At 36.5% G+C, this 23324-nt stretch overlaps 1 long non-coding RNA gene across 1 annotated transcript in view; it reads left to right on the top strand.

The window, feature by feature from the left end:
• Window positions 1-23324, top strand: part of LOC112678644 (uncharacterized) — a 43155-nt gene that overhangs the window by 9028 nt on the left and 10803 nt on the right. Inside the window, exon 3 of the long non-coding RNA XR_003147727.3 lies at window positions 10552-10711. This is a non-coding gene — a long non-coding RNA (uncharacterized LOC112678644). The remainder of the gene's footprint in view (window positions 1-10551; window positions 10712-23324) is intronic.

Here is a 23324-nt window from a genome sequence, read left to right on the forward strand (position 1 = left end):
GAGAAAGAGCTTACAGGTGGCAAATATCAACTGTGTTTGCATCTTGAATATTTGAATGCAATTTCCAAGAAAAGATGTAATTGTAGAATATGTATAATTATAGAATATGTAAGCAATGGCATCACCTTATCTACAAAACCAGCCCTGACCCTGAGAGGTAAATAACTGCCCCCTGCTCTATGCACCTACAGCTCCATCCCCATGCCCCATATCATATTATCATAGCCCATTAATGCCTCAAATCACTTGATAGCATATATTTCCCGACCTGTGACTACATTTTCCATAATAGTAAAGAAGTTATCACTTCATCGTGTGCCTCGATTGATTTCATAATGCCTAATGAATAGTAGAAACTATAACAAATGCTTATTTCTTCAATAAACTATCTCCAGAATTAATCATACAATAAGCAACAATATTAAAAGATATCAGATTACATTAAGTAGTCAACTCAGACCCCCAGTTAGTCTGATATTCTACAATTGATATTTATCTCCTCACCTCCCCTGCCAATACTCCAAAAAAGCCTTTTTTGTGTTTGTTTAAAATCATTTGCATATTGTAGAGACCTATTGACCCTGGGAGGAGAAATACATAGAAATAGAGTAGTACAAAGTTCAGGCTCTCACATCCAATTTGGGGCTTTGATGACACTGCTTAAAATTAAGATTGAAGAGTTTGTCAAAAACACAAGTTGCTAGACAGTCTTGAATTTACAGGATTTTATCAACTGGCCCAAGCAAATTTCTTAATTCTTTCAAGGGATTATATGTTTCTGAAGGACCTGGGAACCACCTCTTTGAAACATGGTCACTGAAGGAGAGAGCACCTTTATCCCCCAGTCCCTGTAGGAGGCCAACTGCCTAAATTCAAAAAAAAAAAAAAAAGAAAGAAAAGAAAAGGAAAATTAGCAAACACAGATGGACTGGTCACACTGACCACCCTCTCTCCTAGTATCCTTCAGTACTTTTCCATTAGCTCACCCCCTGGTTTTAAATATGCCCTCCCACCTCACCTTTACTTTCAGCAAAGTTGAGTTCAATCATTCTACCTTACTGCAATAGTCTTTAATAATTTTTTTCCTACTTAGTTGGTCTGATGCAAACCAAGAGTGCCTAGAAAAGGTGGGAAAAAGTGTTTACAAAATTTTTTTGAAGACAACAGAAAGAAAGTTCACAGGACTTGAGGGACCATCACCCCTCGAGGAAACAGAAGCCAACTCTGGGGATTACTTTTGCCTGCAAACCATTTGTCTATAGTGGTGACTGGTTAAGAATATGAATAGAATCTTCAGAGGTTTCATCTGGTATAATTGTTCCAAATATTTCTTGCCCCTGCAATGCACACTTAAGGAACTTATCTCCCTTTGGTATCTGGGTTGTGTCTTGATTGTTTTGAACAGAGGTATGCAGAAGTGGTATCTGGAATGTTCAAGCTTAGGTATTAGGAACACCTCACTGTTTCAATTTCTTCTCTCTTGGGACACAAACACCACACTGTGAAAAAGCTCTAAATGCCACATATATGGAGGAGTGGTCACAGATGCATTATTCATTATAATTCACAGCATAAACATCCCAAATATTTATCGGCATCAAAATGGGTAAATACATTAAGATATGTTCATGCAGTAGATACTTAAGAAAATGAAAATATACTGCTATGTGCAACAATATGTATGAATCATACAAACATAATATTGAGTTAAAAATCACACAAACATAATATTGAGTTAAAAATAGGCAAATCTAACACATGGCCTGTTAAAAATCGGGAGATGTCCTTGAAGTGGAGTGGGAATGTTCTGGCCAGTGGGAGCCTGGAGAGAACCTCTCTAACGAGTCATGTCCAATTTCTTTACCTGGGTGGTATTTGTATGGACGTGTTCACCTTGTAACAATTCATTAGCTGTTCTAATTCAATTGATTTTTTTTTTAATAACTTCAGATTGAACCAAAACAGAAAACCTTTCCTTAGCCATAGCTAATAGATTTTACCAATATTTAGGGAGCAGGAAGAGAAACTAAGTCTATGAAAGAAATAAGCAGCTCTACCTATATGCTGTCATATCTATGCAATAGCAGTTGGATTTATTTTAAATATTCTATGTGTAATCTCACTTGTATTGGTGTCAAAAGTCTGTCCCCTTTCCTGGTTTTTTGATCATTTCTGTTAACCTTTTGGAGTCCATATTACCAGAAGACTTAGCTCTTTTTTTCTTTATGGGGAGCGTTCAGCTCCCTTTTCTTGTCACTCCCTGCTCTCATCCTATTTCAGTAAATAGATTGTCTTCTGGGCCAGAGAAGTTCACATGGAAATGCTCACTTGTCTTATCCTTCAGCATATTTGTTTTCTAATTTACATTTCTCCACCGAGTTTATGTCTTTAAATGTCACATGATGATGACTTTCAATCTGAGGAATAAAGCTTCTCAGTTTTCAGAGAGCAAACAACCTTGTCTGCTTATCAAACTGAAGTAGCAGAGAAAAATGTGACTGTGAAGCCATTTCCACTGGTTCAGGGAATTTGCTCTCACCTATTCACTTAGTGCCATTAAACCTGACAGCTTCCAGCCTTCAAATGATTCCTGTGGTGTTAAAAGTCTATGTGTATTTCATGTCATTCAGCTAGTTTATAATGCTAGCTTGGCTCTTTCCTCTCCACAGAGATCCTATGCAGCTCTTTCTCAATGATAATTGTACATTTTTTCCCACCTATTCTTTCACTGAGCTACTGGGCACATTTCTGTACCATTTGTTGCCATTTAGAGAAATTACAGTGATATTTAGCTTTTTGTTCTTGGGGTTTATAATATAGCATATTATTACCAGACTATGCTAAAGCATGAAGATACACAGCTGAAAATACATAACCACAGAACATCATTGATTTATAAGTGACTTTTGAGTGTGTGTTTGCTTTAGGAAGGGCTATGCAAAGCATTGTTATGATTCGGCAACAATGACACAGACACACAACCCCTTAGAGAGATAAGATAACAAATAAATTATATCTAGGAAGAACTACAGATTTTTTCAAACTAAACGACCTTAAAGATCCAATTCAAACCTTCATGTTTATATCTGAGTCAAGTGAAGTCTAGAAGGGTAAATGGATGCCTAATGCTTTCCAGCCAGTAAGAAAGGCAGACTGACATTGAAAACCAGGCGTGCTCTCTACCACGTAACATATATATGTATAAACAAGTGCTAAAATACAATAAAAATAGTTGTGAAGCTCAAATAATTCTTGTTATCTACTGCATATGACATCCATTGAATCGATTTTGCCATAGTTTAATTTTGCTTACTAATTAGGCAACCTCTATTTTCTTCAACAAGTGATAGTAACTATCCTGCCCTTACCTTAGAATGAAAAACCAAGGTGATCTTCTCAGTACTAGATCCCTGAAAGAAAGTGCCCTCTATAAATATCTACTGTCACAACTTATTTAAAGAGGTTTGGAAATAACAGAGGCCAAACTGTTCCAATGCAAATAAGCTGTGCAAATATGCCAAGATGGAAAAACCGTAATATGGCCAAAAAAGAAAGGGAAGGTAGAAAAGAAAGAGAAGGAGAAAAAGAAAAGAAAGAATGTCAAAGAGCAGTTGTAGGAGGAGAGAAAGGGGAAAAAATGTAATCCAAGTAGTCTCAATGTGAAGAGGTGAAGTCAAACTATTCTATGAAATAGAGGATCACACCACCAAGAATGACATAGCCGTTTTGCAGATATCTTTGGGGACCAACCCTGAAGCATATTTACAGAATGATATACAACCTACTGATATAAAATTTGATATCAAAGAGAATTACAAATAGATTTTACTACCACTGAAAATGAACATAGAACTTCTGTGATAAAATAGCCACCCCAAGGAAACTTTCCTTTTCATATGTAAGGAAAGCCTACACACATAAAATCTGGTTTTATTTCCAATGGTACTTTTGTTTGATATGTTGACAATGGGCTACTTTGTTGAAAAACATTTCGATGAAACTGTTCCTTTTGAATGTTGAAATAATACTGAATAATTTGGGAGAAAATAAAATGGACAAGTTCATAGATAATAAACACATCTATTATTAAGCCTGAAATGTTAGCAGTGAATCCCGGATGAACTGAGATGACCAGATGCAGGAATAATTATGAATACTTTCACATTTAGTAAACAATCCCAAAAAGATGTGTTAACATTAAAGGGACATTAAACAGCAGCATGAAGTTAAGTGGGAAAACAAAGGAGAATTGCTTTGTTTAAGAATGAGTTGAGGGATCAGGTTTTGTTTGTTTGTTTGTTTTGGATCAGGTTTTTAATCATAAATTACAGTATCAACTATGTTGCCTTGCAAAAAGCTACCATTTGAAAAATACATTTATTTGTTAAATTATTTGGGCACACATTATAAGCAACATTTTGGTTTTATTTTTAATTTAATGAATGAATTGAGCCTGTAAACCACTTATTTTGGCCTTATATAAACAAAGCCATTAATTCTTTCTTTTGCTTTTTTTTTTTCCTTTAGTAATCTAGGTGAACAAAAATGAGTTGATCATAACCTTTGGTTCACAGTGCACTTTCATCATTGTTTGAATGGCCAACTTTTATTTATCCATTTATTCATTTACATTTTAAAATTATTTATTTTAAAAACTGGTAAATATATAAAATTTACAACATCATTTTAACAGTCTTTTAATATATAGTTCACTGCCATTAAGTACATTGGCACTGTTGGGGAACCATCACCACAGCCTATTCATAGAAGGTTTTTCATCTTACAAAACTGAAATTCTGCACCACTTAAGAGCTCCTCCTCCCACCAGCCCTTAGTAGCCACCATTCTACTTTCTGTTTCTTTGAATTGGACTAATCTAAGTACCTCATGTGAGTAGAATCATTCAGCATGTGTCTTTTTGTGATTAGCTTATATCACTTCGCATAATGCCCTCCAGTGTCATCCATGTTGTAGCATGTGTCAGAATTTCCTTCCTTTTAAGGTTGAATAATAGTCGTTGTATGTTTGTGCCACATTTTGTTTATTCATTTGTCCATCAGTGGACACTTGGATTACTTCCATCTTTTGACTATTATGATCAAGGCTGCTATGAACAGGGGTGTGCAAATATCCTTTCCTACCCCTGCTTTCAATTTTTTTGGATATGGACCCAGAAGTGAGATTTCTGGATCATAGGTAATCCTATTTTTAATTTTTTGAGGAATCTCCATACTGTTTTCCATAGCGGCTGCACCATTTTACATTCCCACCAGCAGTGCACAAGGATTCCATTTCCTCCTCATCCTCACAAACACCTAATTCTGCTTTTTTGATAGTGGTCGGGGTAAGTGGGGTGAAGTGGTATCTCATCACCACTTTTGTACCTACTTTTAATACTATAAGAAATATCCCCCAAATCTATCACCTAACCAGAACTAAAATATTATAGCTATGCACATGTTCCTCTCTCATTTCCTCCTCTGTCTCTCCCTAATGGTAATCTGATGTAATTGCTTGGCATTTCTCATTTTTTTTATAGAAATATGTATATAGTCTATGTCTAAATATCTCTACTTTTACTTGAACCGTGACTATCACTCCTGAAGAAAAAGAGAACTTAACAGACATATCTCTCCAAATAGGAACAAAGATAATCATGACCACAGCCACTAAGAAACCAGTTAAACCTATTCACTTCTTGTGGTTACAATAAGTTAATGAAAATTTTATGTTAATTAATTAATTGACTTCAAATAATTCTTTCTAATTAATAGTAGTTAACTGTACCAGGCATTGCAGAATGTCCAAAAATGAATATAAACAGTCCCTCCATCAATACTGAACTTGTTGTCCAGTCATTTTTTTGTTCGCTTCATGTGTTCAAAGCTATAGGATATACCAAGAAGTTTAATAGACGCTACTCTCTTCACAACCTTGCAAGATCATATGATCTGTATTCTTAGTCTGATTTCTTGTCATTAAACCTGTTTCCTTTTCTTTGGAGCACACACCTAGAATATATTTTCCAGATCCCTTTGTAATTATCCAAGGCCATGTGTATGGGTTCTGGTTAATGGATTCTGGGAGGAAATGATGTCCACCTCCAAGGGGGGAAACCTCACCCAAACTTCCCCTCACTCTTTACCCCTATCCGCTGGTCAAGGACACGGAAGGTCTAGGGAATGGTGGAAACACAAGTTAGAAGGAGCTTCCATCCCTGAATCACTTTATAGCTGTCTGCCTGCTGAACAGTCACCCAGAAGAGCTCTGAGCAATCACTTAAGCTTCCACAGTGTTAAAAGGACTTTATTTTCTAAAGTGGGAAGATAGGTAATAAACCAGTGAGCATTTAATATATAATATAGTGATGATAAGTGTTAGAAAGGTGCTTAGTGAGAAGCTAAATGATTTGGGGAGATATTTAGATAAAAATATGAAGTACTGGAAAAGAATGAATTAAAAATTTCAGAGAAATATTAAAAAGCTGAATATCATCAACATTAGAAAATGTATCTCAGTGATTTTAGCTAAATATGAATCTACTTAAAATGTATTACAAGTTATGAGCCTCTTTTTTGGTATAGATATAAAGAGAATAACAATATTTAACTTATAGTGGTAAAATTTTTGGAGAAGTGCATTTAATGAGATAAACAGTTGTCATTTGGTGGATATCAAAGCATGATAGCTGATTAATTAGTGAATTTTCTCAAGTGTGTTATTTATAAACCTTAAAGTGTCAGTACTAGGTAAGAAGAAAAAAATGTTGCAAGCCAGCAGGGGAATAATTCCTAAATGCTGATCCAGACAAAAGACGTATTACAATTTAGAGGAGGAAAGTAACAGCGGGGAAAAAAAAATAGCAATGGGCTTGGTTTTAAATGGTGAAAAAGATTTGGTTAGGAGGAGAGGAACAACCTACGTTAATGAAATGCTGTGAGGAGAAAACAGAGGTGTGAAGAGAGAGAGTGAGTAAACCAATTGGATGAAGTGAAAATGATAGTCAAGGAGCAATGAAAGCTCAGGTTTTATATATACACTTGATCCATAAAACAAAGAGCCTTGAATGCCAAAGTAAGGCATCTTGTAAACACAATTCAGCAGTAGAAAGATCACACCAAAACTGATGAATTGATTCTAGAAAACTTCTCTCAGCCATCTGACAGTTTATTTAGTGTAATGCCAGTCATTGTCATTCTCTCAGCCAGAGGTACAGTTTATAAAATTAAACAACACATGTTTCATTCATAGGGATCTTTAAAAATTGCCTGTCACAGTGCCCTGCCCACAGTCTATATATAAGGCATATTGTTCATTACAGATTTATCTAATTACCTCATATGCATGCTAGTTAACAGAAGATGAAATTACTTCTTTACAGATTTGTGTAGACTAATGCCTCTTCTATTATCCCCAAATGAGAAGATGTAAGAAATGGGAATTTCAGAATAATGAAGAAATTCATTTTGGTAAAGAAATATATTTAGATTGAGTTGCTTTACTTAAATTTATATCTTCACCTCTACTATAACTGAGTAGAAATTTAAAGAGTCTTTATTTTTCCATTAGCATTAAAAATGAAAACACTCTTAAGATAGAAAGGAAAAGGGATGCCTGGGTGGCTCAGCAGTTGGGCACATCTGCCTTCAGCTCAGGGCCTGATCCTGGAGTACCCAGGTTGAGTCCTGCATCGGGCTCCCTGCATGGAGCCTGCTTTTCCCTCTGCCTGTGTCTCTGCCTCTCTCTCTCTCTCTCTCTCTCTCTATGTGTGTGTGTGTGTCTCTCTCTCATGAATAAATAAAATCTTTTAAAAAATGGGAAAAAAACAAATGAATATACAAAAGATGTTCAGCATTTTTCACATCTTTAAACAAAATTATTTCTAATTTCAAAGCTTTTTTGTAGAATCCAGCTATGATGTACTCAATAATAAAATAAAATTCTTGTCCTTACAACAATATGAAGATGGGCTAGTAACTCTCTTTGTTTTATTCTACTATACAAGTGAGCCACCATAAAAAGATTTTGACCAAAGCTGACTCCTTTAAGGGACATTAGCTAGTTGTACTCCAACCAGGGTCCATTGAGATTATTGAAGACAGTCCCAAATGGGGCCAAAATGATGTATTCACGGTCATATCTGTAATTATGGGTTTCCTTTTCTTCCTATCCCTTCACTATAGAATATGATAAAAGACATTGGAAAAGGGGGGAAAAAAGGCCCTTAGGAGCTGCATGTTAGAGGATTCTGAGAAGATGGCACAGTAGGGAGCCCACCAACAATCCATCTCCCTACTCAACAATTACATGGGCAAAGTCTGTCCGGGTTAACTATTTTAGGATTCTCAAGTCCATTGAAGGTTTGCTACTTCCAGGGGAAGCCTTGGATAGTAAACAATTATTTTTGGTCAACTTTAGCTCTTTCCTGTCACTATAGCAACTATCTGTCTGCCACCTGCAGCCAAGTGAAAGGCAGCTGTGCATGAGTTCTGGGAGCAGCTTATGTACAGCTTGTAGGGGCCAGGGTGTCCTTTAAAGACTCTGTCCAAAAAACATTAGGGATCTGTCATCTGATCTCTGATGGCTGCTTCAGATCATAGAAAGGCAGACACAGAGATGATGGCCATTGTTGTTGTACCTCCCTCCATTGTTACAACCCCCTTCTCCTTTGGCTAAAGTGACTTCCAGAGGATTTAAAGGGACAAAACCTTTCGTCTTGCTTCAGTTTTCTCTTTTTGCACTGTGGGAGCCAAATATTCAAAAGCAACTTCTATTTATGTAGCAGAAATTAGAAAATCACTGTGCATGCCTAGGGAAAGGCACAGTCTTGGAAAGGTTTGAAAAGAAGTTTATACCTCTGACTGATCTTTAACACAGAGACATAGCAATCAAAACCAAAACAAACAGAAAAACAGAAAACTCTCGGGAAGGAGGGGCATCTGATTTTCAAAGTTACTACAGTAATTTCAAATTTCTGGTTTTCAACAAAAAAAATATCACAAGGCCTACAAAGAAATAGGAAACAAAACAAAACAAAACAAAACAAATGGTCCCCGGGAAAGACCCAATGGCAGATCTACTAGATAAAGAGTTTAAAACTTTGTTAAAGTTGCTCACAAAATTAAAAGAAAATATAGAGACAGTCAAGAAGAAAACCATGTATGAACAAAATGGAAGTATCAATAGAGATAGGAAACTTTAAAAAGAAATAGAAAAACCAAAAACAAATTCTGCAGCTTAAAAAGGATGTAAAAAGATATTCCATGTAAGTAGTAATCAAAAGAGAGATATATACAATGGAATATTTTTTAGCTTAAAAAGGAAGGTGATTATGAGGTATGCTACAATATGGATGAACCTTGAGGATACTATGCTAAGTGAAATAAGCCAATCACCAAAAGACAAACAGCATATGATTCCATTTATATGGGTACTTAGAGTAGTCAGAATCATAGCAACAGAAAATAGAATGTTGGTTGCCCAGAGCTGGCTGGAGGGGAGAAAAGGGAGTTACTGTTTAATGGATGTAGAATTTCAATGTTAAGAAATGGAAATAGTTGTGGAAATGGATGATGGTGATGATTAAATTGATATGAATACACTTAATGCCACTGAACTATACACTGAAATACAGTTAAAATGGTAAATCTTAGGTGTATTTTACCACAATAAAATAATTGAGAAAACAGCATACATGTTTTCAACATCTACTGTCTATGAGCACTCACACTTACTTGCATATTGATTCATTTCAAAAGGATAATGGAAACAAATATTGATTTCATTAGAAGATGCTTTTAGATTATCAAAATAATGTAACAATATGCCAGAATTAAAATATAACAGTAAGTTTGGCATAAGGAGAGGCGCCTGGGTGGCTCAGTTAGTTAAGTGTCTGCCTTCAGCTCAGGTCATGATCCCAGGGTCCTGGGATCAAGTCCTGCACTGGGTTCCCTGCTTGGCTGGGAGTATGCTTCTCCCTCTCCCTCTGCTCCTCCCCTATCCATGCTTTCTGTCTCTCTTAAACAAATAAATAAAATCTTAAAAAAAAAAAAGTTTGGCATACGGAGAAAAAACTAACCCCAAATTACGTAAGCCTAGAACTACTAGTGTTTGGATTATAGGTATGTATATACACATTATTTTTATAGTCCAAAAGCAATTTATTAAAATTTTTATAGTCTAAAATCAATTTTCTTATAAAGTGAATACTTAGCTTTTATTACCCTTTCAAAACAAATCTATCCATCTCTCTCTATATATAAATATGCATGTAGATAATCTGTATCTATAGTGTTATATTATGTAAGATATATATTATCACATCTAATGCAATTTTACACCTAATATTACAATATTAAATGATTAACAATATTTACTACATACAATATATTATTCAAGACTTTGAGGAAGAATAAAATTTATTTCTTTTTAATCTAAATGTCTAGAAATGGGCAGCCTAGGGCCAGCATGTAGCTCTTCTCCAAGAGATCCTGAGAGACCCTCTTCTCACTGCTCTCCTCTTCTCACTGCTCTACCATCTCTTGGCAGGTGTATGGAAAAGGGACAGAGAAGAAGTGGAGGAAAGGGCACTTAATCACCTGTTACTTATGAAAAGAAGATTGTTGGAAGCTGCTGCATGCTTCTTCCATCTCATTGGTTCATGGCCACACTTAACCAACTACAAGGTGCAGAAGCATTGAGAGAGTGGGTAGGCTAAATTTGAGAGTCTATTATCCAATGAATATTTCTTTCCTATTCTATGAAAGGAATAGAACATGAGTATTGGGATAAAACTAGCATATCTGCTACACTGGTACTAAAGTTTCTCTATATAGTACAGATCCACTGGGGTCTTAGTTAATCCTTACAATGACCCTGTTAAGTCTTACTTTTACTTGGAAAACAAAGAAATTAAAATGCATATACTAAATGCATATACTAAATTAGTCCAAGATCATTCAGCTAGAATGGGGGGGAGAAATCCACTATTTGTCAGGAGAAACTTGATCTGTGTTGTCTCTTAACAGCTATGTGATTTGGGCAAGTCATAACTTTTCTGATTATAGCTCACTTAACTGCAAAAGATAGTAAAAATTCCTACCTAGAAGTTATGTGCTGAACATTAGAAGAATGTCTTATGTCAAATAGTACTAAAAAATTGGAGGTGATAGCAGTCATGGTCATGGTCCTAAGGGTGGTAGTAGCAGCACAGAAATAAGGAACAATGCTAGATTCAGCCCTTGGTCTATTTTTTCCCTACATTATACTGCTTTTCAGAGCCCTTCATTGACCTTACCAGCAATTTGAAAAATTTCTTTTTTATATGATAGAGGCCAAGAAACGGGAGATTAAAAACACTGTTTCAATGATAGTGAAACAGCCTATTAATTCTATCAATAATCCACTCAATAGACATAATTGACTACTATTGAATAAACCACTCTTTAATAAAAAGTCAGTCAATTTTACATTAAGATCCCTGATCCACTGATCTAAATGAAATAACTTACTGCTTTACTGACTTCTCATTTCGTCCCATTGCAGCTTTTAGATACAGCTTTTGTCTTTCAACTACCGTAGTACAATAGTGAAGTTAAATAAAGACCTAAATAAATCTCTAGTCTTCTTGTTATCTTGGTTGCCCGTACATCCTATTGCTGAAATTCAGCTCAAGCTGATTGTTTGCTTTTAACCTGGATTGTTTTTGTTTTTGTTCTAAATGAAGATTTCTAGGCACCACTTAAGCCCCATTAAATTAGAATCTACCCTGATGGACCCCGACCATCCGCCTACTAATAATTTTCCCATGTTAATCTAATGCCCAAAGACATATATTTCATCTTCAGCCCTCCCTATCATTATGTCTCCTTTCCTAGTTACTCATGATAACCGTAGCAGGATTAGAACTATAATCAATAGTCTTCTTATCTGAAGAGCTTTGCAAAACTCTTTGCTTCAACTAAATTTTGAAAAATACCAAAACAAAGAAATCAAAGCCTGACAGAATTCTTTCCTAAGTCTCTCTCCGCTCACTGACAGACATAAGCCTGATCAGCACCAGTCTGTGTGAATCACCAGATCAGGCTAGAAAAAAAAACAGGAAATCTAGAGCCTCTAAAACAGCAAGAGGGCAATTTTAGACTTCGCCAGCATTCTACTCAAGCTATGAACAGTACTTACTGAGCAAAGCTCAGCATTCCCTTCCTGCTGAACAGAGAACTGACTTTCAAACACATTCTGCTGAGTCATTTCATAATAGCATACTTAGCTGAATGAAGTTGCCTGATTTAGTAGGTACCTTCACTTCTGAGTCAAGGCTGTGACTTCCAGTCAGCACAGCCCTGCTCTGATAGAATTGGCCTTGGTGGCCACCTTAAACCTTCACCAGTATCTTAAGTCTGGTCCATAAACTGTCCTAGCTGTTTACATGTCATATTAACTTGTTTAAGAGCTCTTTGAAGGTAGATAGGATCTATTTTTTTATTATTTATGTATTTATTTTTATTGTGGTAAAATATATATAAAAATGTACTATTTTAACCATTTTAAGTGTACAATCCTGTGGCATTAAATATAGTCAAATGTCCTACATACATCTATACCTATGTCTATGTCTGCATTTCTATCTTCATCTATCTATCTATCTATCTATCTATCTACCTATCATCTGTTTATCTCTCCACAGAGAATGCTATATATAACTGCAGGAACAAAAAATAAAAATGTATCTTTCAGTTTCCTGAACAGACATTCTAAAATTTCTCTGCTTTTTGACCAACCAGTATATTTTTTCTTATAACTCATACATAATTGAAAACAGCTTACTTGTCATAAAGAACTTTTATGTGATAGTAAAAGATCCTCTTGCACATGTTAGTGTTAGTCATAAACAGCACACTGAAGTCTAAAGTAAATGGCATGAACAAGAAATTTCATTAGATTTTAAATTAGGACAAATAAAATTCTATCATGTTATGGCTGCTGCTTATAAAATTCTATTCAATTAAGCACATATTCATCACTTGCGTATTATGTGCCTGGCATTGTGCTAGGGAAAGGACACCAAGATAAGCAAAAATAGTCACAAACTCTGACATTCACAGTCTGGTAGAAGAGAACATGAATCCAATAATCACACTGTTGATTGTATAATTACATATTGAGATAAAAGATGTGAAGGGTACCAACATGGATCTATAAAAGCATATAATAAAAAAATTAAAAAATAAAAGCATGTGATAACAATAATTGACTTAGTCTGAGAAGTCAGAAATGACTGCCTGAAGAAGTGGCGCTTGAAGCTGGTAAGGAGAAGTTTACAAAGCAAATGGGGGCTGGGAAGTGAGCACTGTGTGTTTCACAAAATGAAGAAAATTCATTGTAGATGGAGAATTAAGGAAAGTCATGAAATATAAAGCTGTCAGCACTCTTCATCTTGCTTGATCTTTGTAAAATATTTCAAATTTTTGTATGATTTACTTTTCTCACTTGGAAAACATGGTACTTTTTAAAAATTATTATCTCAAAGATCCCTTCCATTCAAAAACTATAGAATTCTTAACATTCCACTGCATAATTTTTAAAGCCAAGTGTGCTGTCCATGGTGCTAAAAAAGTAGCTGTAAAAAGGGCGGTGTGATCTAAGCTGAAGTTTCCAAACTTGATCACATTTTGGAATCACCAAAAACACCACACTCAAAACATACTGAATTATGATCCTCAGGATTAGAGTCCTGGAGTTTGTATATTTGTAGATATCGGAATATGAGTTTCATGTCAGAATCCAATATAATATAACTTAATTATAAGTACTGAGCACTTGCGAAGAGTTAAATATTGCTGTATGTTGGTAATATAAAAGCCCCTAAGTAAGGACATTGTAAAAGTTAGATGTAGTAAGAGTAGTAGTAGTGGTACTGCTGGTGGTAGTAGTAGTAGTAGCAGTAATTTTAGTGAGTTTGAAAATTTTATAAAAAGAATCTGTGTCTCTTACTGGACTTTGAAAACAAAGATGTTAGATGGGCAGCTATTATTTATCCCTATGTTTTAAATAGGCAAATTAAGATTCATGATATGTATATGGAAATAATATTCTAGTTCCATGAAAAATTAAAACTAGGAATTTAAAATATATATTTAATGAAAGTAGCCCAAAATCCACAATAAAAGTCCAAGGCCCAGGAGGTGGAGTCAGGGAAATGTTGTAGCAGAAAACCTCAGCATTAGGGTAAAAATCATAAACAAAACAAAGATGGATGGATGCTAATCAAGTTCTCCAGACTCCTGCCTTCATTATACAGCAAACTGACCATTAGCCTCAGGCATGAGCAAGTCCAGTTCAAGGGAACATTGGGTCAGTGGGTTGCTACTCTACTGCCCTCAGCCATGGAATCTCATTTATCATCTTAGTTTTATCTACTAGTCCCTTAAGTACACTGGAACAAAAAGAGAGAAATCTGGGTATGTATTTTCCCTCAGAGCAAGGAGATATGTAAATGGCATGAATGCAAACTTCATGTTTTATTCATAATTGTTCAAATGATAAAATTTTAAAGGAAGTGTCAAGTAAGGCAGATCAATGATTCTAAAGGTCTTGGGTACTTCTTCTATTGGTATATCGCCAGATTTCCTGAGGAACAGCATTTAACCTCCAAGTTCCCCTCTTTTACAATGGAAAAGAAAGAAATAAAATTCCTTTTTTTCCTCACTAAGATGTATGAGAGAATAATAGAAATAATTAAAAAGGACTTTTCAAGAATGATTTGTTAATACATACTTTTGTCATCTATCCAACCAATGAATGAAGAGATTCAGACCTCAGAGGAACATGAAACCTAGAATTCTAGACAAAAGATGAGAAAGACCAAGGTCAGGAAGCAAACTAGATGACCAAGACATAAGAGGGCTACCTGTCCTCTGTGATTGTGGCCAACAAGACATCACATGCCCTGAATTAGATTAGAACATTTTTGTTGAACATGGAACCCTTCCCAGAAGTTACTCATTGTACTGCATGATTCTGAATCATTTTACAAATGAGGGGGAAAGGGATCCCTGGGTGGCGCAGCGGTTTGGCGCCTGCCTTTGGCCCAGGGCACGATCCTGGAGACCCGGGATCGAGTCCCATGTCGGGCTCCCGGTGCATGGAGCCTGCTTCTCCCTCGGCCTGTGTCTCTGCCCCTCTCTCTCTCTCTCTGTGTGTGACTATCATAAATAAATAAAAATTTTAAAAAAAAAAAAAAAAAAAAAAAAAAAACAAATGAGGGGGAAAAGGTGTCTTTTTGCATATCATCTGGAAGCAGCAGGCCTTAAATATAGTAAATGGCAAATCTGCACAAATGCAGTTAAACACTTGAAATTATACCAAATTGAAGAGATGTTATAAAAACAACTGCAATAAGGAAAATGGTGTTATTAATGAAAATAGGAGAAAGGGAAGAATTTTCAGTATTCTGAAGGTGAGAGAAGGTTGACCATCAGATGCCATTTTTCCATTCTTAATTGACAATAAGGCATGCAATGAGAAGTGTGACTACCCAGACTATCCTAACATAAAGGTAATCCCTCTTAAGAACATCCCACCACTGGAGCACAGGCTGAGTCCAAGGGAACTAGATTCAGACCTTATTTCCCCCTGATTGTATCTCTTCTTTAGCCTGATTCTGGTGGTTCACTCTGCAGTCATATCTGAAATGATGTAATGAACACTGTGTGTTATATGCAACTGATGAATTACTAAATTCTACCTCTGAAACTAATAATATGCTGTACATTAACTAAATTGAACTTAAATAAAAACTGGAAAAAAAATCACCCTACAAGACTTCCCCTTTTCCCCAGCCAAATGTCTAGCATTCTGGGTGTTGTTTATACCACCTCTGTGATGCAAGGATGAATTAAGCTAACCTCAGAGTCCCCTGCTATGTGACTCATGATGAGTGTGATTGGCTTTCCAGGTTGGTCAGAGAGAGGCCGAAGATCTGAATTCCAGAGGCCAGAGCTTCTTTCTGCCCTTGTTATGACCTTCACTAACCTAGCACAAGTACATAACCTTTCGTTCTCCTCCCTCCATCATCATTATACTCTTCCTCTTTTTTTAGTTGAAGACTTAGGTCAGGCTTGCCAATTTTGTCTATTGAATGGCTAAATTATAAGAAAGGAAATTTAAGATTCTTTTTTCAATACTTTCACAGCTTCTAAGACTATTACCATCTTCCTGCAGATCAAATTTATGAATGTTAAACTCTGTCTTTCTTGTAGCATTCTTTCTGGATAATAAATATAATCTCTACTCTGAATCTGTAGACACACTTGGATAAGGGTCAAGTGCTCAGAAAGGTCAAAGGAATATGTACATTAAATTTTCAAAATATCCCTCATTGCATTTATAAAAATAATCCCTGGAATATGTCAAGTATTTAATAAGTAGCCCTATTGCTATTTTTAAATAATAGTCATCTGTATTTATAACATTTAATAATAATGCCAATCTGATACCCATCAATCTGTGACCATAAATATCTTGAAATTGTGATACATGTAGGTAAATTTTCTTGCAAATTAATAAATAAGCTATCTTTATTTAGTTAGTTCATTTTATTTAGATTGAGTCATTTAGAGCCTGTTCTGCCTCATATGTACTAACAAAATTAGTATTTGTGAACTCTGACATGAGGCAGAAAGTAGAGAACCACAGCAGCCCCTCAGGACCAGTGATGCTCCTAGGCATCACTCACTCTTAAGATAATTGGCCTAAGGACTAGTAAAGAGTTATCATCTTCCATGGTCTGATATGTCCTGCTGAAAGACAGACAAAGTATTGTAGGATATTCTGGAAGCCATAATGAATACAAAACTACCTTAGAAATAATTCCCCAAGTAACCAAAGGAGAATGTTGTAGAAAGACAATGATTTCTGGAAAAGTGGCTCATGTTCTTGAAATATTTATTCCAGGAGGCCTCCTGCTTTCAGAGAGCATATGTTTTTTGATCATTAATGAAAATAGAAGTCCTGTTAATGGAAAGAAAAGATCTCATGAGGACACTTTCCCTGTGCCAGTGTAAATCTGAGCTCTGAGTTCTAGATGACACTGCACTTCTGCGAAAGGTAGGCACCAGTGGGATAGCCAGTGGTGTTACAGTAAGGAGCTGTGCAGCAAATGCAGCTCCCCTGCCCTTCATGTGTCAGAATAGGTTAGTAGAACAAAAAGTGGTTTTCCTAGTAGCCTGGATCAGCATTCAAAACCCAGTTCTCCAGGATAAAAAAAAATGTGTCATTACAGTGAGCACTTCCCATGGCAATCTATTAGTCTCTAGATTAATTATGGTTGTAGGAAAGGCTTCACCCCACTAGTGATCTGTATCCAAAAAGCCCCATAAGGCAGTCTCCATTATTATTGCTTGTCCCATTTGTTCACTCACTCTTCAGCTTGATTTGAGACATATCCAATGGTGATTATGAAGCAAACGTTTCCAGAAAGCCCACCATAGATTTTGAAGTAACTAAATGAAACGCTCTGCTCAGAACAATCTCTAGAGACTATTCTGACACTTCTTTATGATTCTATCACTGTACTTTTCTTACTTCAGGTCATCTACCTAAGTGGAAATGAATTATCGATTGAAGAGTAGTCAGAGATGATGTGGAAATGCATTTTAAATCATTGTCTTTATGAAAACAACTGTAAATTATAGCAGCAGAGGGCAAAGAGAAAAGTGCCTGGCCTGCCCATACCACTTTCCCAAATTAATTTTTATCTTTCATTTAAAAAATAAATCCTATAGTAAAATAGAATTTAACTTGCCAATTAAATAAATTATCAAGAACAAGCAAGTCACACTTATAAGACAAACTTGAAAATCTCCCTTCAGCAGCAGTGTGAAGTGCTGAAGATGTGCCTTCACCAGTGAAAGTAAAGACCCTAGAGAGTGGCTGAGCTTTGTATTAAATGCTGTTTAGAAGGAAGTACTTTCAGATCCCAAGTATCTGTATTGGGTATCTTCTAAGCAGAGGTTTTCAAACATTAGCTTGCACTAAAATCTAGAAGGCTCTTCAAACTGCAGATTGCCGAACCCCACCTTCAGAGTTTCTGCTTTAGTAGATCTGAGGGGACCTATGAGTTGACCATTTTAATAACTGTTCAGGGCTGCTGTTGCTGCTCTGGGGACCACACTAGAGGAACTACAAAGCTAGAGGGCAATTCCTGACCCTGCTCATACCCTAACTCTTCCTCAAGAAAAGAGGACTAATTAATCTTTGGGGGGAAATTACAGAACAGGTTTAGCTCCACTGTTTCTTCTTTTTTTCTTCAAGCTTATCAGGGCAGGCTCTGCCCTTCAGAGAAAGGCTAAGGATGCCCAATACTGTAAACCATCAGTAAACTATCAAAGCATAATTTCTAAAGGTTAAAGATATGAGTCTATTACAAACACATAGTTAACATGTGTCAGAGATTTATTTAAGGCAATAATGAGGGAAATGGAGTATTGGTAAAGATGGTTCAAAAGAGTATAGGAAAGATAGAAGTATTTATAGTTAGGGAAACACAGAACCCTGAAATAATATCATTGCAGTGTAAAATATAAAAGTAGTTAATGTCCTATGATGAAACAAAATTGTAACATTTGAGGTTATCTTCTCTACTGGTTAGAAAACTTTTACATCTCTTTTGAAAAAACATTGTTTACTATATGAATCCATAAATCAATAATTCACTTCAAGAATCTAGGCTGTTATCCAATAGTAAATCAAACAAAACTGCATTCTTCTAGAGTGGGGGTTAGCATACTACAGACAATAGGCTAAATCCAACCCATTGCCTATTTTTGTGAATAAAGTTTACTGTACACAACCACAGTCATCTATCTAAAAGGTTTGTGGCAGTTTGTCAACTACAAAAGTGAAAATTAAATAATCATGAAATAGTCTTATTATAATGTTTCAACATGACACTTAAAGGCCATGCAGTCATTCTTTTATTTCCCATTTTTGCATCAGGTTCATAATAGAACAAATAAGCACTAAATGAGGCATCAGAACAGTAGGAGTTCAGAAAAAAGAATTGCTAGATTTGCACAGTATCAACTTAGCCAAGCTAAAACTATATTTCCTAGTATTCCCTTCCTTGAGACCAAGATAGCTTTAATATTCCCCTCAGCTTTGCTAAACCATAAACAGGCATTTTCTTGACTCTAGGCTCCTGACCTCTCTGTTCTTAGAATATGTATTTTAGAAAACTTGTAATTGTAAATTCTTTCTCTGCCTTTTTGAGATGTAAGTCTTTTAAAAAGCCTCTTGCCAGTTTTGCAGCTGAAGATTTTCTCTGGACTAGGGAGCTAACCTTTAAAGGAGCAATCATCAGGAAAGATAGCATTCCTGCCTCCCAGAGTCTGTAGGAGAAGAGAAGCCTAACTTCAGTTGGCACTTTGCTCCAAGTTGTAAAATTATTTCCTGTCATGAAGAGAAAGTTTGATTTTCCTTTGGGTAAGGCCAATTAACAAACAAGGGGGTGCCTAAGATCTTCCCAATCCAGCTTTTAAAAATTCCTGCCATTTTCTTCAGTAGAGGTAAGCTCAGAGTTCTCATATGTTTCTCCTGTTTCAATAACCTTGAACAAAGTCTTCCTTGCCTGTTCAACATTGTCTGGTGCAGTTTTTGCTTTGACACCTGCATATTTTCTTATTAGCATGGATCATGAGGAACATTTTGCATGAAATTTGGAAGGCAAAAGTGAGGCAGAAGCCATATATTTTCTTTTTGCACTCAGGTCAGTGCAGGACAACAAATGCTGTTGTAGCTCACATAGATTGGTCCCTGATGTACTAGCTCATCCTATTGTGCAGCAGCAGTTAGTCCTGCAGCTGCTTTAGCTCTGTTGAATCTCCTTCAGTGTCAGTAAATCCATGGTTAGTGTTTATAGCAACTGGGACAGTAGCTGGAAAGCAACCCCTCAAACTCGTGCCAGATCTCCCTAAGCTCTCCAAATTCTGAGCACTAGCTTCTGTAGCTTGTTACTGGCATCATTGAAGTTGGAAACTTGGTTGGAGGTGGTAAGAGACAGATGTATGTTCCAGCCTATCCTTATGGGTTTGGATTTGTCCTAACCACCCCACTTTATGTCTTTAGCTTATTATTTTACTGCCTTTGCAGCTATCTTCAGGCTCAAAACAAGACACAGAAGTAAAAGCTATATACAAACTGTTTAACCAAGTCACACAATTGCACAGTTTAAAGGCAATTGAGTTAAAAGCAAGAGTCGAAATGGTCTAGTTGGCCAACTGACAAGGTGTCCCTAGAACTGAAATAGATGAGCAACATATAAAAGTCTTGCTTGGCTTGTATACACAAAAAAACTCTAGGTCTAGTGAACAGAAGCCTGACTACAATTGAAGTATCATGCCCTTCAACAAGTTCCCAGATGTGAACCAGTTCACAGACCTGGAACCCCTTAAATGAAAGGAAAGCCTGCTACCCTTAGGAAAAAAAACATTTTCCATGATGAAAGTATGTAATGTAAATCTTTTAGCCTTCCCTTAAAGAGTTGTGCAACCTTTTACTGGGGTGATTGTGCATTGCAGAAGAGAAAAGAATTAGACTTTTGAGGGATTATTAGACATTGGCTCTAAACTTAAACCAATTCCTGGAGACCAAATATTTCACTGTGGCTCACCAATTGTAGTAGAGGTTAATGGAGGCCTAAAATAAATTGAGTTTTGAGTTGGGTCTATCTCATAGTGAACCAAAGAGTCTCAAAACTCATCCTGTGGTTAATTTCCCATATTCCAAAATGCGTGATTGCAATAGACATGCTCAGAAACTATAAGAATCCCCACTTTGGTTTCTTAACCTATGGAATGAAAACTATTATTTTAGGGAAAGCCAAGTGAAAATCACTAGAACTGCCTAGATAGTAAACTAAAAACAGCATTGCATTCCTAGAGGAACTTTAGACATTAGTACCACCACTAAAGACTTGAAAGATGCAAGATAGTGATTCTTGTCACATCCCATTTAATTGTCTCTTTGGCCTCTGTGGAAGACAGATGGATCTTGAAGAATGACAGTGAGTTTCCACAAACTTAACCAGATGGTGACTCCAATTGCAGTTGCTCCTTCAAATGTGGTTTTGTTAGTAGAACAGATCAACATATCCCCTGGCATATGGTACAAGGCTATTGATTTGGCAAATACTCTTTGCTTCATACCTGTTAGTAAAGACCAAGAGAAACGGTTTACTTTTGGCTGTTTGAGACAACAGTACATCACTACCATCTTACCTAAGGGTGATATCAATTCTCCAGCCTTATATCATGTCATAATCTAGTCTGCAGAGACCTTGATTACCTCTTCTTTCAGTGGTATTTCATGATGGTTTATTTTCTTTATAATATTTAGCTGTTTGGGAAGGACGTGAAAATAGTAGCAACTATCTACGCATTATTTAGAAACATCTGTGCCCATGGATAGGAAACAAACTCCACAAAAATTCAGAGCCTGTCTGCCTAGTGAAATTTCTATGGATCCAGTCAATGGCCCATGACATGAAAAGTATCCTTTCCAAAATGAAGAAAATTGCTTCATCTGACCCCTCTTACCAGTAAAGAAAAAGCATTATTTGTATCTCTTTGATATTGATTGCAAAATATACCTCATTTGGATATGCTATTCTGACCCATTTGCCTAGTAACTCCAAAAGTTTTAGTTTTGATGGAGGTCCAGAGCATGAGAAGAAGACTCTGCAACATATACAAGGTGCCAAGCAAGATGTCCTATCATTTGGGCTATGTGATCTATAAGATACAACAGTGCTTGAAGTATCTTTGTCAAGACAGGAAAGCTGAATGGAACTTTTGGCAGTCCTTATAAGTGATTCAAGAAGCAGATATTTAGGATTTTGAAGCAAACTACACCTTCTGTTACACATAATTATTCTCCTTTTGTAAAATATCTCTGGCTTGCTACAGAGCTTTAGTAAAAAACCAACACCTAACCACGGACCATCAAATTACTATATGGCCTACACTGTCCATCAGAGTGTTGTCTGATTCTTTGATTCATACCCTTGAGAGAGACAGTAGCATCCCCATCATCGAACAGAAATGGTAGATATGATATTGAGTTCAATCAGTTTCTTAAGACACAGTGAGTTGCACAAGCAAATGGCCCAAATGCCCATGGCCCATTTTCCTATTATATTACTTCCCCTTAACCTACACCTAAAACCTCATGGAGAGTTGCTTAAGGAAGAAAAAAATTGGTCCTGATTTACAAATGATTATGCACTACTTGAAGGTATATGGCTACAACACTACAGTCCCTCTCAGTGGTAAAGCAAAGTCTACCCAGAGGTCAGAACTTCAAGAAATGTGGGGCACCAGGTAGCCCAGGTGGCTCAGTGGTTTAGCACCACCTTCGGCCCAGGGCATGATACTGGAGACCCCGGATCGAGTCCCACGTCAGGCTCCCTGCATGGAGCCTGCTTCTCCCTCTGCCTGTGTCTCTGCCTCTCTCTCTCTCTCTCTGTGTGTCTCTCATGAATAAATAAATAAAATCTTGAAAAAGAAAAAAAGAAATGTGTGGCACCTGAATAGCATAGTTGGTCAAGCATCTGACTCTTGGTTTCAGTTTAGGTGGTGGTCTTAGGGTCCTGGGATCAAGCCCCATATTGGGCTCCATGCTTTGAGTGGAGTTTGCTTGGGATTCTCTCTCACCTTTCCCTCTGCCCCTCCTCCTTCCTGCTCTCTCTTTCAAATAAATAAATAAACCTTAAAAAAATAACTTCAAAAAATGTACCTACTTTGCCTAAAGGAAAGATGACCAGGAGTTAGATCTTCACTAATTCAAAGGCAATAGTTAATGATTTGGCTGGATAATCAAGGACTGAAAGTAATGCAATTGGTGAAAAGGATGTCAGGGGAAGAAATATGAGATGGATCTCTCTTAATAACACACAGAGTGAAGATATTCTCAGAAGATCAATACTGGCACTAGTCTCTGTTACCACTCATGCTCATTGTCACTGATCTGGCTCATCATGTTGATGAAGGGTAGCAGCCAGGTTCATAGTTTTTCTAGCTCTCACTGAATCTCTTTTCGCTTCTCTAAATCCTGGCCAGGTGCATTTTTAGCTCTATGATGAAGAGGACCATCTTTTCTTCAGGTCACCTCATCATCCAAATTAGAAGCTTGGTGATGGTAAGAGATCTATGTGGGTTCAGCTAGCCCTTGTGAATTCTATTGTCCTTGCTTCTCCTACTCCATGTCTATTTTTCCTTCTTCACTATCTACTCTATTGATTTTATTCTCAGGACCAGATGTAGAAC

This window comes from Canis lupus, chromosome 29 (genome assembly GCF_003254725.2).
Source record: "Canis lupus dingo isolate Sandy chromosome 29, ASM325472v2, whole genome shotgun sequence".
Classification (NCBI taxonomy): Eukaryota; Metazoa; Chordata; class Mammalia; order Carnivora; family Canidae; genus Canis; species Canis lupus.